The 22,823-nt window shown below is 39.0% G+C and overlaps 1 protein-coding gene across 2 annotated transcripts in view; it reads right to left on the minus strand.

Moving 5' to 3' along the window:
- Nucleotides 1-9,629: 9,629 nt before the first annotated feature.
- CEP152 (centrosomal protein 152) overlaps nt 9,630-22,823 on the minus strand; it is a 147,037-nt gene continuing 133,843 nt past the window's right edge. Inside the window, exons 28-29 of one of the 2 annotated variants that reach the window (XM_054531439.1) lie at nt 11,739-11,997; nt 9,630-9,941 (exon numbers count right to left, since the gene is read on the minus strand). The gene's annotated coding sequence lies outside the window, so the exon portion shown is untranslated. Of the gene's footprint in view, nt 9,942-11,640; nt 11,998-22,823 lie in introns of those variants that run through there. The other variant, XM_054531438.2, reaches the window with a different exon arrangement.

Below are 22,823 nucleotides of genomic sequence, written 5' to 3' on the forward strand. Positions count from 1 at the left end.
CAGCTAACAAATACTTTAAGCTCATGAACCGTAAGGCAAAAGAAAACAAATTTCCACACGCATTTTACTGACAAAAATAAAAATTTGTCTATGGACACTGAAACTTGAATTTCATATAATTTTCATGTGCAATGAAATCTTCTTCATTTGATCATTTTCAACAATTTAAAAGTGTAATAACTATTCATAGCCTGCAGGCCATATAGAAACAGGGCGTGGGGGCAGATTTGCTCTGTGCAGCCATAGTTTACCAACTTCTGGAGTTAAAGAAAAAGGCCAGCACAGAACCTAGCTTGGGCATGATTCTCCAAAGTGGCTGGCACCAAGACAGGGATCCACAGAGGAGAGAGGTGGGGTGGGGTGGAGTGGTCCAGTCAGAAGACTTAATGGAAGAAATGGGATTTGAGGATCGCCTTGAAGGGAGGGTAGGATTTGGCTACATGGGGAGAACATTCCAGGCGGAAGTGATGAGCATGAGTCCAAGGCACAGAGGGAGGGAAGATTATGGGCCAAAGGGGACATGCGGGGTGTTTCACCATCCTTCACGGTGACATACTTCTAGCTCTCCAAGGTTTCTGTGACACACCCTGGGCTATGTGTTTATGAAGAGAAGGGGTATTGTGGGCCTGTAGGAGTCAGTCTTTAAATGACCACGATTAATCATATTATATGAATGTTAATAATATCCATAACCCAAAACTTGTTGAAAACACTGAGATCCATCTGATCTCTGGTTTAAACCTGATGAAAGGCAAACTAGACCTTATTTTTCTCCATCCAGAGGCTTTCCACATTTCATTTGGTCACCTATTTTAAATAATTTTCGTAAATAATGCACTTTTTCTTCAGGATCTTAGTATTCTAATGATACCAGAAAATGCCACCTGCCCTAACCCAAATATTCATGGAAAATATGAAAGTCTTGATTAAGTTATGAGTAACAAGTAGCTTTGGTTAGTGACTTTTCTGTTTTCCTACATCTGTTTTTGTTTTCACTCTAGATCTGAATTTTCTCTAAAAAGTTAGTAATTAGTGCATACCAGTAATTACTTGATACCTAAAAAAATGTTTTTCCTGGCTGACTTGATCTATTCCCATGATTTCACCCCTTGCTCATAACACACTACTAACTCCCAAATCTGAATCTCCAACCCAGACATTTCCCTAGAGCTTCAAATTCAGATGTCCAAGTTTCTGCTGGATGCCTCCACCTAGTCCTCCCACAGGCATTCAGACTCAACTGTGGTAGCAGCCTCTATGAAGGCCTCCAAAGATCCCCCTTCTGGGTACTCATGCCCAGGGGTAATCCCCTCCCCTTGAGCATGGCCTGGACCTAGTCACTGTCTTCTATCAGAGAGAGTATGGCAGAGGCCATGGGAAGTCACCTCCAATATGAGGTTACACAAAGACTCAGGAGCCTGTCTTGCTTGCCCTTTCTTGCCCTCCTGCCTGCCCACGCTGATGGAAGCCAGCTGTCATGTTGTGAGCTGCCCTGCAGGGAGGCCCTATGCAAGAAACTGATGGAGGCCTCCGGCCAACAGTGATGGATTAAGGCCCACAGTCCAAACCACCCTTGATGAACTGAACTCTGCTATTGATAACAATCACACAAGCAAGCTTGGGAGTCTTCAGATGAGACTGCAACCCCAGCCAACACCTTGATTCAGCAGTGAGAAACGTTCAGCCCGAGGCATCTAGCTAAGCAGTGCCTCATTTGTGACACAGAAACAATGAGATAACAAATGTGTAGTGTTTGAAGCCACTAAATGTTGAGGTTATTTGTTACACAGAAAGAGGTAACTAATATGTCAGCAAACTCCCTAAACTTGTTTCTTCCTCTAAATTCTCTATTTTAATTATTAGGACCACCATGTTCTCACTCATCTATGCTTGCAAAAGGGTTTATCAAAGGTCCTTTATCTGTGTTTCTCTCATCTATGAAAGCTTGAATGCTTTTTGTATTTTTCAATCACAATTGGTATGATTTAGTAGTCTTAAAACTTGTTCCCTTTGAGTTCCATCTGGAACTCAAGCCATTTGTGCTACAGCTTGAAATTTCTCAATTTCTGCATGATTCTGCTAGCAACAATATTAATGACATCATACTGGATATCTTTCCACAGATTAAAAAAAAAACTTGGGGAAGTGTCCAGAGTAATAGAATAGGAGAAGGAAGAGTCTGGGAAATGCTAGAAAATTCTGTGGTATGAAAATCAACCACATAAATAGGGATGCAACAAGCATGGAATTAGAAGACAGAAGACTATGGTCCTGTCTCGGCTTTGCTACCCATCTGCTGTGGCCTCAGAAAGTCACTTTACTTCTAGGGTCCTCCTTTTCCTCTTTAAGAAAATGAGGGAGTTAGATTTCAGTGAAAGGCAGGCCACGAGTGGGCTGTTTCAGGATAAACCAAGGAGCTTGTTAAACTTCAGACTCCTGTCCCTAACATTCACCCAATGCTGATTCAGTAGGTCTGAGGTGGAGTCTAGGAATCTGTATTTTTAAAGTGTCCAGTTCTCTGAAATACAACAAGGTATGGAAATCCATGAATTAGATCCTTTCAAAGAATATTTACAATTCTAGTGCTGTATTGCGAAGCAGTGTTTATTATATGGCAATTCTACTTTGCACGCATATTGTAAAACGTATCCCACAAAACGCAAATTTTAAAGGATAATTTTTTGTGTGTACATGTGCCTGTGCATATATGTTTTTTTCATTTTATTTTCTTCCCAAACCCTAACTGATCTTCTTGCATCGTCACTAGAATATATGAATCTCGGGAGAACCACTGGAGACCGTGACAGGTCTATGGGAATTGGGTGAAAAGGGGTACAAAGGTCTAAGAACACCAACACAAACATCCAAGGTAGCAGGCGAGCTCCTTCTACTTGTGGTACTGCTTGGCATCACATGGAATACTGAGAAGTGTAAGGTGTGTGTGTGTGTGTGTGTGTGTAGTCAGCCCTTCTTGTTCTCACCTGAAAGCCCATCTCCATACAGTGTCATATCACAAAGAAACAGAATCTGTCTTAATGAGAAAACATGACATGATCTTCAGTAAAAAGTAACGTAAGTTATTACTGAAGGACTCTCATGAGATGTGAAGGGAAGATTGTGCCACACCACGCACAGCACAGTTTTCTCTCTTTACTGTAGAATCTCCATGTCTCCCTCAGACCTTAATTTTCCCATCTCCAAATCTTTCAAATCCACCCCTACACCTGTGCTTGCCATGGTTCTCCTCCTCTCTGCCCCTGGCCTCTTTCCTAAGATTCCTCAGTCTACCCTCCAGGCCCACCAGCCCCCTGTTAGGCAGAGTTATTTCCCCTTCTCTCAACTTCTCCCATTTGCTCAACGTGGGATTCGCTTTCAGTTGAAAGGGAATACAGGATCACAGTTAATGTCTAGTATATTTTTAACCCTGTACACCAAAAAAGAAAAAAAAGGGAAACTAACAATTTAAGGCAATTAGTGCCAAACCAACAGAGAATGGGAGTTCTAGATGTTCAGAGGACAGGAAGAGACCTCTATGCCACAGTGACCAGAAAAGTTTTCATGGAGAAAGGAGGAGATAAGCTGAGGGTTGAAAACTTGGGAAAAAAATCTTTTACAGGTGAACGGTAGAGCCCTCCTCTCATATTGGAGGAGAAACTCTTGTACAAGGAAAGACCAAAGATAGGAAAGTATGCAACCTGTTTGGAAGAATGGACGAAACTGGGTGGAATGTATAAAGAAGAAAAAGAGAAAGAGAAGATTAGAAAGTGGGTTGGGACCAGAAGATTGAGGATTGTGAAGAAATGCACATTATTATAGAATGTAAAGCATGGGAATGACATGATTTAGAAAATTAATATTTTGTCACCATGCAAGAAGAACTGGAAAACAGAAATCTTTTAAGAAAGGAGATCAGGAGGTTAAGGCAGCAGCTGGGTCTTGGTGATAAGCACGTGCTCCAAAGATGTGTCAGTACACATGAAAATGAATAGAAAATTATAGTGTCATTTCATGATAGAATCATTACAGCTGAATGAATGATTGAATATGAAAAGCAATGGAGAGAGGCAAGCCAAAGATAACACTGAGACTTGAATTTGGTTGGCCAGAGAATGAACAGAACTAAGGAATTGAGGAGGAGAAAGATGCGAATGGGGAAGAGAGAAGATAGTGAGCTTGGTGTTTGTCACATGTGGCAGTTCTGAAGGCAGCCCAGCCAAGGTGAAGTAGCCAGAAGGCAGAGGTTTTGGAGCAATTTTGCCAGTCAGTAAAGGAGATGCAACAGTTTTGAAGAGACTTGGGATTCAGACTTGTGAGCATCTGTAAGAAATTAAATTTATCAGCTAATTAAAATTGCATTTTCCTATAGTTTAGACTTTTGATTCCTAATAAACCTGCAAATTGACCTGGAAGGGATAACCCTCTTGATAACCAGCATTTGTTCTTTGAGTTTCAGATATATTCTTGGAAACAGATTCTCATGGCAAGAAGGGTAGGAATCTTGTGTAATTAAAGAGGAAAGGAGGGACAACCTCTAAATATCAGAAACAGACTCTGCTCCTGGCAAACATGAGGATAAAAAAAGACCTACATATCTCCATTTGGAATGATAGTGAGAATTTTGGGAGGTGATAAAGAAACTACATTCATGTAATACATTCATGTCTGGATAATTTGTGAATAATAAATATTATTAGTGCATGTAGATACTCAAATGATTATCAATTAAAGAAAGCTTTGCAAGATGGTTTTGTTTCCAAGACAGAATTTTTTTTGTTTAAAAACTGTCTAAAATACACAATAATAAATTTACATTTCCAGAGATAAATATTCAGCTCTTAAGATTTGAGAATACATTTGAATTACTTTCTTGATCAGGAACCAGGAAGTATATTTCATATTTATTGAGTAAAAATAAATATCCACTTTCACTAGTCTGAGTGCCCATCAGCATGAGATAATCAACATAAATACATAAGGTTGATACCGTTAGCTAGGCTGACTTGTCCTTGTTTCTAGGATGCACATAACTATTTTCCTAGGCCCCTATGGATCCAGGGAACTCAGGTTGCTCGGCACTGTTTGAGGCCCTTTCCACATTTATTTCTCTGCCCCCTGGCCCTCACCAAGCCCAATTCCATATTGTCACTGCAAATCTCTTTCTATTTAATACCCTGCTTTTGCTCAAACTTTATCTCACATTCAAAATGTGTTTTCCCTTACAAAGTGGATAACGCTGTTCTCTGCCAAACTCTCCTCTCTGTGCCGACGCACACAGCCCCCAGTTGCTGGGAATGTTAACTACTAACGGCTCACAGCTGTGTCCCTCTTTGAGCTTTGCTGTTGGCCTCAGAAAACTGCTAGCTCAAGGTGATGCCCTCTTCTAGGGTGTGGCCCAATATTTCCAACATTCCTAAAAGTCTGTTATGGATAATATAAGTTAAATACTCTTCAAGATGAAAGGAGAGGAGACAAATGACCCATTTCAAAATAAAAGACAAGACATTGTTAAAAGTCCCACAGACATTACAAGGTCAAGGAAATATTAAGAACAACTTTGTGCCAATAAATTTGGAAAATTAAATGAAATACAAAAATTTCTTGAAAGACATAAATTACCAAACTGGTGCAAAAGAATAGAAACAGGGCTGAAGATACCTTTAAAGATATTAAATTCATAATTTAAAATATCTCCACAAGGAAGATACCAGGTACAAATAGCTTCACTGATACAGTTTATCAAACATTTACGGAGGATATAGTAACATTCCTACAAAAACTTATCCAGAAAATAGAAGCAGAGCAAACACTTCCCAGTCATTTTATTAGCCTACCATTATTCTGAAAAAACCAAGCAAGGGCATTACAGGAAAAGAAAGGACAGATCAATAACCCTTAGAAATATGGGGCAATAATCCTAAACAAAATTTTAGCAAATCAGAGTCAGCAATATATGGAAAGGAAAATGCATTATGAACAAGCAGAGTTTATCCTAGGAATCAAAGGGTTTTTTTAACATTCATAAATCAATGTAATTCACCATACTAATGAATTAAGAGAGAAAAACAAAATACGGAGAAAGCATTTGAGAAAATTAAACACAAAATTGTAATAAAAAACTTTCAGCAACCTAGGAATAAAAGGGAACAACCTGATAAAGAACATCTATGGAGAAATGACACTAACTTCACTTTCAGTGGTGAAAGACCAAATGTTTTCACCTTTAGTCAGGAAGAAGGGAAGAATCTCTGACACTGACACTGAATTTAACACTGTACTGAATGTTGTAGCAAGAAAAAGAAATGAAAGGCATATATATTGGAGAGGGAGAAATCAAACTGCCACAGACAAAACAGCCATTTAGATAGAGTACACTAACAATAGACAAAAAGGTGACTAGAACTAGAAAGTGAATTCAGCAATGACATAGGACACAAGGTCATTATATAAAAATCCAATATCATTCTATATATTAGCAAAAAAAAGTAAAATAGATTTTTTAAAGAACATTTTAAAAACAATACCATTTGGTATTTCACTTTTAGTCTGACTAAATTGGTTCCTGCTAGATGAACTCTTCTACAAATAACACTAAGCTAGAAAAACTACAAAAACAAAACGAACAATAATTACAACAACATAATTATCTAAAGGACTAGAGTGTGAATAAAGGCAGGCCGATTCTGGAGAGGAGTTGATACCCAGAGGAAGGAAATGGCACAGGGTGAATTTTCTATTTCTTATGACTTTTGGTCTGAAGACAGGCTGCAACCAGCATGGCACAGGGTGACTAAAATTTTGAGAGAAAATCCATAGTCTTTCTGGACTGAAGAAACAGAGTACAGAGTTCAGGGCAACCCACCTGATGGAAAGTAAGGGGAGAATCCCAAAAATGAAAGAATCAAAGAGGGGAAACAACAAATTTTGTGTGTACATGCTTTTCAAATGTCTGCCTGGCCTGTGAATATTCATAGATGGACAGACTGCACCCAACCCAGTAAAGGCTATAAGAACTGAACTGCAGTTTCAGCTACTGTCCAAGAGACAGAGTTCATAGTCTGTTGTATTCATAACTTTGAATACAACAAAGTTAATTGCCCATTAAACAAAACAAAACCAAATCACAACTCTATTTGAAGAAACACAACAAAATCTAGAGTCTTCACTATTAAACATTCATAATATCCAGGATACAACTCCTAGCATTCAAAATACAGAGAAACAATAAAAAGTGAGCAATTTTCAGGAGAAAAGACAATCAAGAGACAGAAACTCCAAGATGACCCAGATATTGGAATTATCAGAAAAGAAGTTTTAAGGCAGGTATTATAATTCTGATCAATTAAAGAAAATGTGGTACATATACACCATAGAATACTACACGCTAAATACCACATGTTCTCACTTATAAGTGGGAGCTAAACATTGGGTACTCATGGAAATAAAGACGGCAACAATAGAAATTGGGGACTACTAGAGAGAGGAGGGAGAGATGGGGGAAGGGGTAAAAAACTAACATATTAGGTAATGTGCTCAGCACCTGGGTGATGGGATCATTCGTACCCCAAATCACGGCATCATGCCATATGCCCAGGTAACAAACCTGCACGTGTACCTCCTGAATCTAAAATAAAAGTTGAAAAATAAAAATAAAAATAATTGTGATGAATGACACAAAGGAAAATATGCTTATAATGAATGAAAGGGCAGAGGAATAGCAGTGAAACAGAAAGTATAAAAAAGAACTAATGAGAAATTCTAGAATTTATAAATATAATATCTGAAATTAAAAATATATTGGATGAGCTAAACATTATAATTGAGATCATATTGAAAAGAGTCATGGAGCCTGAATATCAATCAATAGAAATTATCCAATATGAAGAACACAAAGAAAAAGGACAAAAGACTTAAAAAAATTAACAGAGCTTCAAGGACTTCTGAGACCATATCAAAAGATCTATCATACAAGCATCTGAAGTTATAGAAGAAGAGAAAGAGACAGAGAGCAGAAAGCATAGTTTTTGAATAACTATGACCAAAAATGTTGCTATATTTACAGATTGAGGATGCTCAGCAAACTGGGGAAGAATCAATATAAAAAAGACTATGCTGCTAAAAAAAAAACACAGATAAGGAGAAAATCTTCAAAGGAACCAAAGAAATGACACATTACATACAGGGGAGCAATTATGCAAATTAATTTTGACTTATAATCAGAAACAACAGAGGTAAAGAAACAGTGAAACAATATCTTTAGGGTGTGGAAACAAACAAACAAAAATTGTTGGCCCCAAATTCTCTACCCAGCAAAAACATCCTCCAAAATGAAGGCCAAACAAAGGCATATTCATTCTAAAAAATGTCACTTTAAATTTGAAATACTTAGAAATAAATTTAATAAAATATATGCAAGAATCATATAAGAATTATAAAATATTCATAAAAGAAATTAAAGAAGATCTAAATAAATGGAAAGATGTAATAATAGTTTATAGATCAAAAGACTCAATGTTGTTAAGAATTAAATTCTTCCTAGATTAGCCTATAGATAAACATAATCTTAATTAAAATCCTAGTATACATTTATGCAGAAATTAAAAAACTGATTCAAATTTTATAGGGAAAATATAAAGGAACTAGAATAGCCAAAACAATTTTGTCTTATAATTCTATCAATTGCTCACAGTAGGGTATTAAAGTCTCCAACTATAATTGTGGATTTGTCTAGCTCTCCTTTCAACCTAGTGGTGACTACAGCTGCCTCACACTGCCTTGTTAATTCTTGTTGGTTCCAGGTGAGCATGGAGGCCCATTTTAGCACAGGACCCTGCAGATGGTACCCTGGCATGAGAGTCCAAACACCCTTCACTTCCAAGAGAATCAGAGCACCCTTCCCTTTCATTAGGTAGAGAAGGAACGATCAGCTTCCACCTCAGCCCTGCTGATACCACTCAGCTGGGGAATCATAGCACTCAAGTCTGTCTTTGTGGGCTAGAGGAGGAGGCTGCAATTTTTCCATTGGCGTTTGAACAGTGTTTGGCAAATTTTGAATTTGCCAAAAAAATTGTGTTTTGTTAGGCCACTCTTTTCCCCATTCTTTGATGGCAGAGAACAGGGTTTTTGTTGTTGTTGTTTTAGCGTTTTTGTGTGTGTGTAAGGAAACCTGGGAGGCTGAGGCAGGAGGAGTGTTTGAGGTCAGGAGTTCAAGACCAACCTGGGCAACATAGTGAGACCTCATCCCTACAAAAAAAATAAACAATTAGCCAGGTGTGGCCACATGCACCTGTAGTCTCAACTGCTTAGGAGGCTGAGGCAGGAGAATTGCTTGAGCCCAGGAGTTTGAAGCTCACTAGCTATGATCACACTAGTGCCTGAGCAACAGAGTGAGAGACTCTGTCCCAAAAAAAAAAAAAAAAATGACTACAATATATATGTCTGACATAGGACTTATATCAGAATACATAAAGAACTCTTACAACTCAATAAGAAAATAAACGAATTTTAGAAAAATGTACAAAATATTTAAGTTTTGCATAAAAAGATATATAGATGGCATATGGAAAGATGTTCAACATTATTAGTTATCAGGGAAATGCAAATTAAAACCATAATGAGATAACCACACCCTGGAGAAACCAATTCATTTTATTGATAAGTGGCACATCATACAGGACTGGTCCAGCAGCCAATATGAAACTGCAACTTTCAAGAGCAAGAAGGTCCTGAAGTTGCAGGGAATATAGCAGAAATCTCCAAGGACAATCTCTGTTCCCAATGCCACATATTCCATCCCTTGGCCATTCTGCACAGGTTGCTAGTGATGTGATGTATGCAATCCAGCAGCTGAATACGCACAAGAAATTAACCGCAATTTAGGATTTCTCTATCTGAAGGATATCAGAACATAATGTCCCTTTCACATCACCCAGCTGTCAGTCTTCCTGAGAACAAATAAGTAAATAAACATGTAAAAGAAACTATGTTTCATGTGTAAAAATGTAAACCTGAGCAAGTAGGATAACTATTCCTGTTGTCCTCTACCTGGGTGCACCTTGCTAGTACTACAGGGTACTTTCCCACCACAGGAAAAGTAAGAGGATGTTGTTACATAGTGAGCAACAAGGCCCAAGAAAAGAATGTTTTTCAAAACTTCTTTCCCTGCTCATCACCTCTGTTCTTCAACCCTTTTCCCAGCTTTTGGAGTCCCCAAATTCTATAATTAGAGATTCATTTATTTGTAATAATTTTTAAAGGGAAGTAATACATTAAGCATTCATAAATGCTTTTCTTGTATGAGGGCATAGATTCGGTTCCTTTGCTGAGGTCAGATTTTGACAAGGGATCCTTGGTTGAAACATCACACGTAGGGAGAGTTGGAAAACCAGGAAAGGCGCCAAAGTCTGTGGAAATGGAAGACTGGGCATATGGAAGATAAACATTGAGGACTTCACTGAATGTCAGTCTTCACTTAAACTTTAAAAACTTTCATAAATACCTGATTCTAAAACAGCATAACTGTTAAATAATTTCTACAAATATTAGAAGATTATAAAAGTTCTCTGTCCCGCCACTCCGCCAGATTTCCCATCTTGGATAAATTACTTAATTTCTTTGCGAACCAGTTTTTCCCACGTGTGAAATGAAGACATCCCTTGCTTATTTCCAAGGTCATTCCTAGGGAAGGGTGAAACTTGAAATCAATCATGGTAGTGTGGCCTCACTCTAAATATTCTGACATAAATGAAACCCAACTCAAATAAATGTCAAGAATAGCTTTGAAGGAGACAGACCATCCCAGAAAGGCAACCTACAGCCTCAGGACAACACATAAGATGATCTTTTCCAGCTTGCGCTTCTCATGGTGTTAACTCAAGAGAAACATGTAGGCTGATCCTAATGTAGCTGCGTTTGTCATCAAAGCAAGTCTGCAGCTCCCCCTCCACTCTCTCCATATTGCCCCCAGGTCATTGCCGCACCCCAGGTTCTGAGTTACTTTGCTCCTCACCTGAGTTCCCCAGTGTTCTAGGCTATTACCATAATCGCCTGTATTGCAAAAATAGATTTTTAACCAAAACAAAGGGCAATATAAAACTTAATAAGAAGTAGCTAAAGATTTTTCAGAAAAGGTATCTTTAACAACTCTAAAAGTTACTATCATCTGGAGCTGGAGTGAAAATAACTTAGTTGAAAACTGAATCGAAAATGTGAAAAATCAACATGAGAACCTATTTCATGATACAAAAGGAGGACGTGAAGAGAGAGAAGATAGCAGTCAGGGAGGGTAGGAAATGCAGATGCATGCCCAAAACTTGTAGGGGCTCCTAAGGGAGAAATGAGGAAAATTGATACAGAAGCATCAGCCGAAAGCACCCCTGAGGAAAGTTATTCTGAGCTGAGAAAAGAGGGGAATGAGCAAATCAAAAAAAATTGCTGTCTTCTAGGCCAAATAAATGTTTAAAAAGAGGCTTGCATCTAACATTGAGAATGAGCTATCAACAAGTAACTATCAGAGAACATGAAGAAAATACGTCTTGGCCAAAGTTTCTCAGAAACACGCCCTAAGACAAAAAAACCTACCTATGAGCACTTTCCTGGGGAATGTGATCCCAGCAGGCAGGTGTGGAGGGCAGGGATGAGGTAGGGTGTAGAGTGTATTAGTTATCTATTACTGCATGATAAATGCCACATTACATTCAAAAACTTAGCCACTTGAAACAACACACATGTAATTATCTCACAGTTTCTGTGGGTCAGGAATCCAGGAGCCACTTAGCTGAGCGCCTCTCACTTGGGGTCTGTCAAAAGGCTGCAACCGTGTATCTGCTGGGGCCGTGGTCATCTCAAGGCTGGAAGGGGACATCTGCTCCCCACCTCACTCATGTGGATGTTGGCAGTGTTCATACTCTCACTACCTGTTGATAGCATCAGTTCCTTGCCATATGGGCCTCTTCTCAGGGATATTCACAAAATGGCAGATCGCTTTCCTGAGAACAAGGGCTTCCAGAGAGAGAGAGAGAGAGACAGAGAGCAAGATGAAAGCCAGTGCTTTTATAACCTATTGTCAGAAGTGACATTCCATCAGTGTTTCTGAATGGTATTCTGTTTTTAGAAGAGGTTACTAGGTGCAGCCCACACTCGAAGGGAGGGAATTATTCAAGGGCATGAGTATCATGAGCCCAGACATTGGGGATCATTTTGGAGCTGCCTACCACAGGAGGGTGGGGAGCACAGTGCAGGGAGAGAGGAAGTGCCAATACAAAATGGGTTAGCAAGTAGGCTAATATCCTTAAGAAATACTTCTCAGAACTGTCTATCCAGAAACAGAAAGGAAGGAACGTTTGTTTATTAAAGTGTTGCCCCAGAAAGCATGAATTCATTGATTCATCCAAGTTGTGCAAACACAAGCTTAGAGTGGGATTTCATGGGAAGTCTCTGTGCAGCATGTGAAAAGCTCTTGAAGTAGCCATGGGACCACCCTAATGTGGATGGCCTTGAGAGAGAGTCTGTAACCTTGCACATGCAGGAGGCTGGAAGGAGTCCGAATACAGCTGGTTGCCACGTAGGTGAGAAAGGAAGATTAGAGCTGTCTGATATGAGTCTGAACTCTAAATACCAAAGTGATGGAAAGTGAGTCTTCTGAGGGACCAGCACAGTCAAATTTCCAAATGTCTATTATTTATAAACGATCACATCCTAGTCCCCCAACATTTTCCGTAACAGTGGCTTCAATAACCACAGGAGAGACAAGACATAAATCTACATGTTTTATTCAGTAATTAGGCAAACATTATCATCGTTCACTTAAACTCTTCTTGGCTTTAATCTAATATTATTTCTTTACCATATCTTCAAAAGTAATAAGCTTCTTCTCATTTTTTACCTGGAAATTTATATTATATTAAGAGCTCTCATAGACTCAAAAAATTCAATACCTGGAAGGAACCCTAATGAGTCACTTAATTTAACTTCCTCTCTCCAGACAGAACTGTCCCTCAACCATCCAACTGTGCTCATAATATAGATCTAGATCTAGATAGATGTATAGATATATGCCTACATATATTCCTTTCTCTTTCTCTCTCTCTACACCTCTGTATCTCTAGAGAAAGAGAGAAAGGGAGGAAGACACACACACACACAGACACACACACACACACACACACAGAAATTATTTGCTGATGTTTCACCAAGAATAACCTCGTTGAAATAGATTTGATGAGCCGGGCGCAGTGGCTCACACCTGTAATCCCAGCACTTTGGGAGGCCGAGGTGGGCGGATCACAAGGTCAGGAGATTGAGACCAACCTGGCCAATATGGTGAAACCCCGTCGCTACCAAAAATTAAAAAAAAAAAAAAATTACCTGGGCGTGGTGGCATGTGCCGGTAGTCCCAGCTAGCCGGGAGGCTAAGGCAGGAGAATCGCCTGAACTCAGGAGCCGGAGATTGCAGTGAGCCGAGATTGTGCCACTACACTCCAGCCTGGTGACAGAGTGAGACTCCGTCTCAAGAAAAAAAAAAATAAAGAAATAGATTGGACATTTTTTGAAATTCTTTTGAAAAAAAAATAAGCTCAACAGAAAAATTTAAGAATTAGGCAAGATGAATTTGTTACAAATTGTTATGGGAAATTGTCTTAAAGTCATTACTAGAAGTCTTAGACCTTTACCTCAAAATATGTGGGCAAGAGAAGCAGGAAAACCAATTAAGAGGCTCTCGGAGTGGTCCAGGTGAGAGATGATGGTGCCCACACTACAGTAACACTGATGGAGATAGAGGGCAGGACACAGTCAGGGTATCCTTGGAGATTAAAAGCAAAAACAAAAACAAACAAACAAAAACAATCGAACATGCTGATGGATTGGATGTGTGGGACCAGGGAAAAAAGTCAAGGATGAGTTCTACCATGGAATGGCCAGACACCTGGTATCTGCTTCAGAATAACCCAGGCGGAGGGATGTGGGTGGTGGTGGAGGATAAGCGAGTTTGCCCAAGCTGATCACTGTTGAAGCGGAGTGATGGGTGCACGGGTTTCACTTTGCTATTTTGTCACTTTTCTTTATGCTTTAAGTTGTCCACAATAAAAATGTCTTAAAATGCCAATATACCTATACTTTTAATTGTAATTCCAGAAACCAAACTAAGAAAACAATCAGAACTATAAACAAGATTTTTATATACAGATATTCGTCGCTGTATTATTATATTGAAATATTAGAAATAATATTTTTGACTAACAGAAAGGCAACAGTTGAATACACGGTGATACCATTATATGACATTCCTATTGAAATATAATGTCTTGGAAAACTATTAATGATTTGGGAAAATGTGCATGATACAATGGTAAGTAAAAAAGAAACAGGAAACAAATCATATATATGAAATGTATATCAAAAGAAAAATACCAAAAAATACATCAAAATGTTATCATTGTGATAAGATTATCAGTGGTTTTTATTTTCTCATTGTATTATATATAATTTACTACAAAGGTTATGCATTAAAAATAAGTAAACATTATTTTAAAGTGCAGAAGAAAAATGATTTATTGAAATTCATCTTTCCTAAGCATGCCAATTAAAATTACAAGTGACTTTCTTTCATTCTGAAACAATTTATTGACTACCTATTCTTTGCAAAGCACTGTTCTATAGTTATTCTATGTTCTTTGCTAGGCAAAATAATTCACATTTCAGATTAGTTAAAAAGAAAGGAGGTAAGGTTGGAGAGAGCAAAAAGAAAGGAATTTGGTGTTCAGGGAGCTCAGGGTAACTTTCTAGCAAGATAATGTGTCCAGTTTGGGAAAACTCAAGTTCAATAGAGTTAATGAAAATTCTCCACCCATTTCCTTTATTGCTGCTGCCTCAATATGGTCTTAAAACCACAGATAAAATATTTCATATGTCCCTTTTCTATGAATTCTAACTTCATTATGAAAACTAGGAGAAAAGTAAATATTGTTCAATGACGGCTGCTATAAAAATGTGTCAGCATTACTTACAAAACCCTAGGAGGCAGAGATATAACCTTTTCTGGAAAAAATTGGAAAAAATGAGTAAACATTACAAGAATTTGTCATAAAAAGTGCAGAAATTACAACCCAAGCTGTTGAACTCTTCCTAGTTTTCCTTTCCTTTGCTTTCTTCCGGGAAGGCTGAGGGCTTCTTATACCCTGAGACTGAGTAACTTTGTAGCAGGCTTGGCCCGGATGAATACGGGACATGCATAAGCCATTTTTATTATCTTTTGCCTGAACTCTGTGAATACAACCACCCTGCACTGAAAAGATGATGGAGGCCAAGCCACATCATGCACTTCTCTTCTGTGACCTGCCAAGTTCTGGCCTGATCTCCCCCTAACATAGTGCAGATCCCAAATGGCTAGAAATTTCAATATGCCCATTGGATTTGTAGAGATAATCAGCTCTATTGTCTTCTGTAGGATTTTCTCTTATGTATGGATCCTCCTGAATTGAAAGGAGTATAACTTTTCCTCTGCAGTGAAGCAAGATAGATTTTTGACACTAGGAAAACCAATGATGAATTAAAATGGTAAATGACCCACATACAATAATTCACAGTTCATGAGTCTGTTCCATACGGAAAGGAATGTCTTTTGTAACATTTATTAAATTGTTCCAAGACAATGTTAAAAAGCACAAAGTATATAAATTCAAACTAAAAGTACAGATAACCAAAGAATAGCAAGTTAAAATTGTATTATTTACTGCAATAAGATATTCAATTTTTTTTTTTTTTTTTTTTTTTGAGAGGGAGTCTTCCTCTGTTGCCCAGGCTGGAGTGCAGTGGCATGATCTCAGCTCACTGGAACCTCCGCCTACCGGGTTCAAGTGATTCTAGTGCCTCAGTCTTCTGAGTAGCTGGGACTACAGGCACACCACCACCACACCCGGCTGATTTTGTATTTTTAGTAGAGACAGGGTTTCACCATGTTGGCCAGGCTGCTCTGGAACTCCTGGCCTCAAGCGACTCACCTGCTTTGGCCTCCCAAAGTGCTGGGATTACAGGCATGAGCCACCGCACCCAGCCATGGCTATTCAAATATTTAGACTGACTTCTGATTTCTGATGTTTGTATATTTGGGGACAAGAACTAGAAACAGTTTGCAAAACAAGTTAATTAGACTTGGATGGCTTTGATCTCAAGGAGGACACTCATGGTGTATTTTTCAGTATCTCACATTGACACATGATGATTACCGTATATGAGGTAATGCTATACAATCCATGGTGTGCATGAATTAAGAGAGAAATACACAGCACACAAACATTTGAGATGCAGATTTTTGACAGTTAATTTATATTCTGAAAGAAACAGATTTTTAGCTCATTGAATTTGAAGTTGCATATATTGCTAAAGGATAAACAACCATATTCTCATTACTTCTGGGCAAATTATTTTCCATGTGGACAGGCATAAAATGACTTTTAAAAAAAGGAAATGTCTGTCAAACCTTAGCTCTCTGCAGAAAAACACCTTTATTGAAGATGAGTGAACCTCTCTAATAGTCTATTTAAATTATTTTTCTCATTTGAGATCAGACTACTAGAACAAAAAAAAAACAGCCAGGCTCTTAATTAACAATTTCAAATGAATATAAAAGATGTGGCCTTGAACACCAGAATAAACCTTGTACCCAAAAATGTGTAATATATCTGTGTACATAAATATGGATTATCAAAGATGGGATAAACATGGTAATATGCTGTATATATTTTTCCCCTTAATAAAAAGCTCTTTTTATTTATCTTTGACACAGTGGAGTTGTGAGGGAACAGTGAAGTGAAATAACATCATATTTGATGGTGGGATATGGAGTGGGGGAAGAGTTTACCTAGATAAACCAACGATGAACCAAAAAAAAAAAACAAAAAACAAAATGTAGGTACAAAATAGTAGAGTACAGTTTTATGTAGTACAGTAGAATATGATATAGTGTAGTACAATATAGTATATATATATATATATATAACGGTATACTCTATAGTTCCTGGCCTAAGGAGCTTAGGATTCATCTGGCAAGATTATGGATTCATCTGGCAAGATTATGAATACATCAAATCCTTAAAGACTAATGGGATTGGTTGCTGAACAGTATGATGCAACTGAAGCTCTATCAAAGCTCACAGGAACGGAGTTCTGCGAAGGAGGTAGCACTAGAGTTCTGTTGCAAATAAGAGGTGTGTTATCTATTTAGGCTAAAGGAAAAAGATTATGTTGCCCAGGCTGAGGAGGAAAAGTGTGAACACAAATTAAATGAGCTTTATGCATTTGAGGGATGTTAAGAGACCCACCTTAATATTAAGAGTAGGGAGACCATGTTGAGAAAAGGGAAAGAGCTGCTGGATTGGTTGGTATAGGCAAGTCACACCATGAAGCGCCTCAGAAATCTGGCAAGGGATTTATGTTAGATACGAGCAGCCAGTGGTGGGATGAAAGCAACAGGTGGGATGAAAGGAACATTCACCTGGGGTCCACGTGCAGGATAGATTGGAACAGGGGATCCTGGGGTAGGAGAGCTTCCCCGGGAGGCTGATGCACTGATCCAAGAATGAGCTGGAAAGGATCTGAGGGAGGCAGTGAGAACAGAGACAGAGACACACACAAGGAACAAGATGAAAGAAGTCAGTAGATTAGCTGACTGAGTATCAGAGTCATAACACGTGACTGAAGACAAGGTTTCAAATGGAACATAAAAAAAAAACCTGGTGTTGACAACACTGATATTAGAACTAGGAAAGATAGTTGGTTGTGGAGAGACCAGTTCATTTTTACACATCTTGAGTTTTCACACAGACATCCAAGAAGTGTCTTGAAACTCAAGATATAAACCAGGGGTTTAAAAAGCTCATTTTGGTATTCAGAAATCTAGGGTGGGAACTGACGTTGTAATAATTAAGCCTGAGGTTCCTGCAAAGATTGCAGGAAGAAAAAGCCATAGAAAGTGAAAAATTATATTTTTGCTCCTAACAGTCATTGTGGATGTAAGAAGAAAAGTAAGTGAAGGAAAAGTGTATTAGACCTTTAGCATCTCTTAAAAATGCCATTGAAAAGGGTGCCAAATGGCTAAAAGGATGATCATAAAACTTTAAACCTCTTTAGTATCTACACAGAATAGCCCACCTATTACATAGAATATAAGCTCCATGAAGGCAAGATTTAAAAATTTATTCATTCATGTATTCCAAGCACTTGAATAATGTCCAGTACATAGTAGCCTCTCAATAAATATTGGTTGAAAGAATGAACAAATGAATGAATGAATAGATGAGGAATATAGGCATAATGGAATTGATGTTTTTTTCACTCAGGCCCTATAGGTCCTTTGATAGGGCAAACTATATAGCAATTCACATTTCTACCACAGAAAAACATGAGGCAAAATCCCCCTGGATTGAGGCTGGTGTTCTACAGGCAGGGATGTAGCAGGGTTGGAGAAGGACCTACACTTTATGGAGAAGGGTGAAGTCTCCCTGGGATATTTAAAGTCATTGCCTTTTCTAACTCTTCCATTATTGATAACACGCTATGTGAAGAAAGCCCAGCACAGCCAGGGTGATCTCATTCTTACTAAAATTCCCTGAAGCATGCATAGTCATTGTTTCAGTCAAGGCCAACCCAATATCTGCAGCCAACATTGCTCCTCCCAGCACTGAGCTTCAGCTTGAGTCCACTGGGACACTGCCATCCCAGAAACATGGTGTTCCAGCCTCACATACTTTTGGCATGTGTGATGCTGGGGTCTCCCTGAAAGGGTGCTGTTTTAACTACAAGAGGCCCTTTATTCCTAACCCTGAAAGGGTTTGTCCTCTTGATCTTGCTGGGTGGTTTTCTACAAGTTATATTTAATAAGCTGAGGCTGTCTTTAGACAGACTTTGGCCTCTCTGGGTTGATGACTAAACTTTTGTGATTTCTTACTCCCCTCTGGTTTGAGGGGTGGTGTTTCTGCCAGAAGGGGACAAAGTTAATCCAAAAGGTTCTCTTTTCCCATCAAGAATCCTGTTTGCTCTCTAAAAATCTGAAAGGAGAAGATTCAGGATCAGAGACTTTGAAGGTTAGAAGAGACCTAAGAGATCTTCTGGTCCAGAGTCCTAAGCTCGTGTGAACAGGCTGGGCAGATGACACAGATGGGTTACATGGGAGTGATAGGGTCATGTCAAACAGGAGAGTTGATGCCCCAACCCAAGGGCTCACATTGAAGGACTTTACAGCCCCGTGCTAGCCGGATAAAGCACAACTGTGCACTGATGAGACACCTGAGCCAACACAGTTGCTTCATCTTACAGTTGCAGTATCTGTCCCAGGAGAGGCATGAGAGCACTTTGCAATAGAAAGAACACTGCACTGGAAATGATGAGACCTGAGGTTCTAGACCCGACTCTCCATGCAACAAATGACCTGGGGTTGAGGTTGACCTCTCAGAATCTCATTTCCTTATCTGGACATGAAGTAGGAAAATGAGTAATTTTCCTAAGGTGTTTTGTGCTCTAAAATTCCAGGACTTTCCAAGGTCACCCAACTAATTAGCGGTGGATCCCTAACTGGAGCTCACATCCCCTGACAGAATGCTCTTTTTACTAAAGTGAACTGTTTGCCAAGACAAGGCAGAAGGAGGAAACAGCAGAAACACCTGGAAGCCAATCTTTCCTTCTTAGATGTTCTCACTGCTTGGGCAAGCTGTGAAAACCAAGGGGGAGGGGCAACTGGGATACCTTGGAGTCACATGTGGGGCTTTTCTTTTCCTCCTCACATGTCTGTTGAGTGCCCATGCGCCCCAAGGCAGGACTTCTGAAGATGGGGTCTCAGAAGTTCTGAGCATTTATGCTTCTTCCCACTGAGTACGAGTCAGATAACACCAAAAGGAGGATCCAACTGGGAAGAGATACTGGATTGCTTTGTTTTGTTTCATTTTTTGTTTTTGTTTGGATGTTCTTTTCTGTTGGAAAGTGGAGAAGTAAAGGGCTATTTATGAGCCTCTGCAGCAGCCCAAGATACATTCTCATTCCAGGGTTCTCACTTCCACTGTCTCATCTTAACCTCATAATGATGCTACTCTAAGTAAAGCCGGTATGTGTGTCCTGGTCTACCTCTCCAGTCTTTCTTAGAGCAACTTTCCTTCTAGCTATAATTTTCCCACTACACTGGAATATTCTGTTCCTCAAAGTATCAAATTCATTCCCATGTCATGACTTTGTGTTTGCAGCTACCTCACCCTCAAATGTTCTTCCTCATCCCCTCCCCCAGGTCACTACATGGACAGTCTTCCTTCAGGTCTCAGCCAAACTGTAAAGAGGAGATGATTTCCCTGTCTCAAGTGGCCCACAAAACCACCAATCACTATCACATTTCTTGGTTTTATTTTATTTTGTGTGTGGTGCAACAAATAAGTAGAATTATCTTCTGTATTTACTTTTTATTTTCTATATAACTCCTTTAAACATGATTTTGATGACAGCCAGGGCCCCTGTCTTGTCACCATCATATTCCCAGTGCACAGAAAAGTGCCTGGTCCATAGTGAGTCAGAATAAGTATTTGATGAATAAATAAATGATTGCTGAAGTTTCCACAGCTAATAGTGGAGAAGCTAGACTGTACCAAGATCATCCTATTCACAGTTCTTTCCCCTAAACCACTGAGCCTCAGAGCAATGACTGTGTCAATGTACTGCCTAAGGAAGCAAGTACTAGGTCTGGACTTCAGGACAGCATAGGTTAGAAGAAAGAGCCAGTTGACCCAACTCTAGTCCAAGTTCTGCCATGAAACCTTGGCCAAATCATGCAACGTTAATGTTAGACAATATCTTAGAGATCACCTAGTCTGAAGGCTTTGAACATGTTTATGGCATCAGAAAAGTTTATTCAAACACAACTCTAATATGTAAATAAAATAAAGAAGTGCTACTCTGCTAAAAGCAGAGGAGAGCCCAGAGCCTGCCTTCCAGGTCTATTCTTTACCCCAGTTAAGGGTCCCCTCTGAAGCAACTCTGTAAAACGTAGATTTAAAACCACTGGGTAGCCCAATAGCCCACCCAGTTCAAGAATCCCTGGAAGCAGGACGCCTACTCCATCAGGGCAGCCCATTCTACTGTTGGGATAGTTATTAGGAAGGACAACCTCTTCTTGGGCCAAGCTTCCCATTTCACAGAAACAAAAGCCACTTCTCTCCAGTTCTGTGCCAGTTGTCAAAAAACAAACACCAGCAAGCTATGGCCCCTGTCTTGAATGAAACAGACCTGGTTTAAGACCAGCTCTAAGTTACTTAACTTCTCTAGCCCTTAAATACCTCTTTTGTAAGTTAGGGATAAAGATATATCATGGGGCTGTTATAAAGATCAAGGGCAGTAATGTGAAAGACTTAATCCAATGCCTTACACAGGTAAGTGCTCAATAAATTGCTGCCATTCTCAGGATCATCTGGTCATTACTATTACCATCTCACCCCCCTTACCACCACTCCATTCTTCTTACTTCTTCTCAAGGAAGCTACAGACTACTCAAGGAAGCTAATCACATCAGTAAGATATAATTCATCATGGTAAATTTATTATAGAAGTGTGCCCCAATTTTTAAAAATTATTAGCTAATAGCATCAGGATACTTACTTACCAAACATATAATAGCCATTTATTTCTCCACTATGCTTTGAAACTTTTCAATTTTTCTTGGCCAGGCCAATGGGAATCATTTATATTCTCTAAGGTCTTACAACACACAGCAGCATCAGTATCACCTGGAAACTTGTTAGAAATGCAAAATTGCAAGCTTTACTCTAGACCTTCTATAACAGAATCTGCATTTTAATGGAAGCTCCAGTTGCTCTATACGTGCATTAAAGTTGAGACGTCCTGCCCAGGTTTCAATTTCTTCATCTTTGAGTTGGGGAGATAACTATTAGCTCTGCCTACATCGCTAGGGTTCATGGGAGGACTGAATGGGATGCTGTGCATTAAAGCAACTTAGAACAAATCAGCTGTGAATTCCTCAGTGCCTACCAGATTCCTTTACACACAGAACTTGTGGAACACTGATTGACTTATGGCAGGACTGTCTTAGTATGCTGTCCTGTTTGAACTCTGCTTCAATTGTTGAATGTCTGGACCTTCGTACTATCTTTGTTTTATGAACTACGTAAATTTTCTGTGAACCTCAGGAAATTCCATTAAAATGATTTCTGCTTCAGAGCATGTTCATGTCCTAAAGCCTGCCTGGTCCCTGTGTGGTCATCTTTCAGAATTCAATCTGACCTACAGTTATTGCTCTCACTCTATTTTATGGAACATTTTCAGCCAGCTACATGATTTAATGGTTTTAAACACATCATTATTGCCATTATTTCATAGCTCACATGCCTAAAATAATACATGACACATTTTTAAATGCATCTAAGATTTATTTTAACTTTTATTATCTAGGAATTCATAAAATCTACTTATTAAATCTTGCCACCCAGGATATCAAAATCTTGGTTCTAGCTGGCAGTTGGGTGGTCAAAACAAATTTTAGGGGGATATACTCTGAAGTATCACAAGAAGTTAGGAGCCAGGCACCACAGTGGAAAGGAAAGCCTTACGTATTAGTATAGCCAACACCCTCTTAGGTGGCCCAACATAAAAACAAATGATTCAATAGTTCAAAGCTCCCAACCGATTTCACAGAGGTGACCAATGTAGGCACAGTTATTACAAAATGCTCCTCAAAGTCTCCAGAGGGCCAGTTATGAGTCACATGTTATTCAGGAAATATGAGAAAACTGGGAAAGATCAGGAAGAAGCCTAGAAAGACAAAATTACAAGGACCCAAG

Source organism: Pongo abelii, chromosome 16, assembly GCF_028885655.2.
Source record: "Pongo abelii isolate AG06213 chromosome 16, NHGRI_mPonAbe1-v2.0_pri, whole genome shotgun sequence".
Taxonomy (NCBI): Eukaryota; Metazoa; Chordata; class Mammalia; order Primates; family Hominidae; genus Pongo; species Pongo abelii.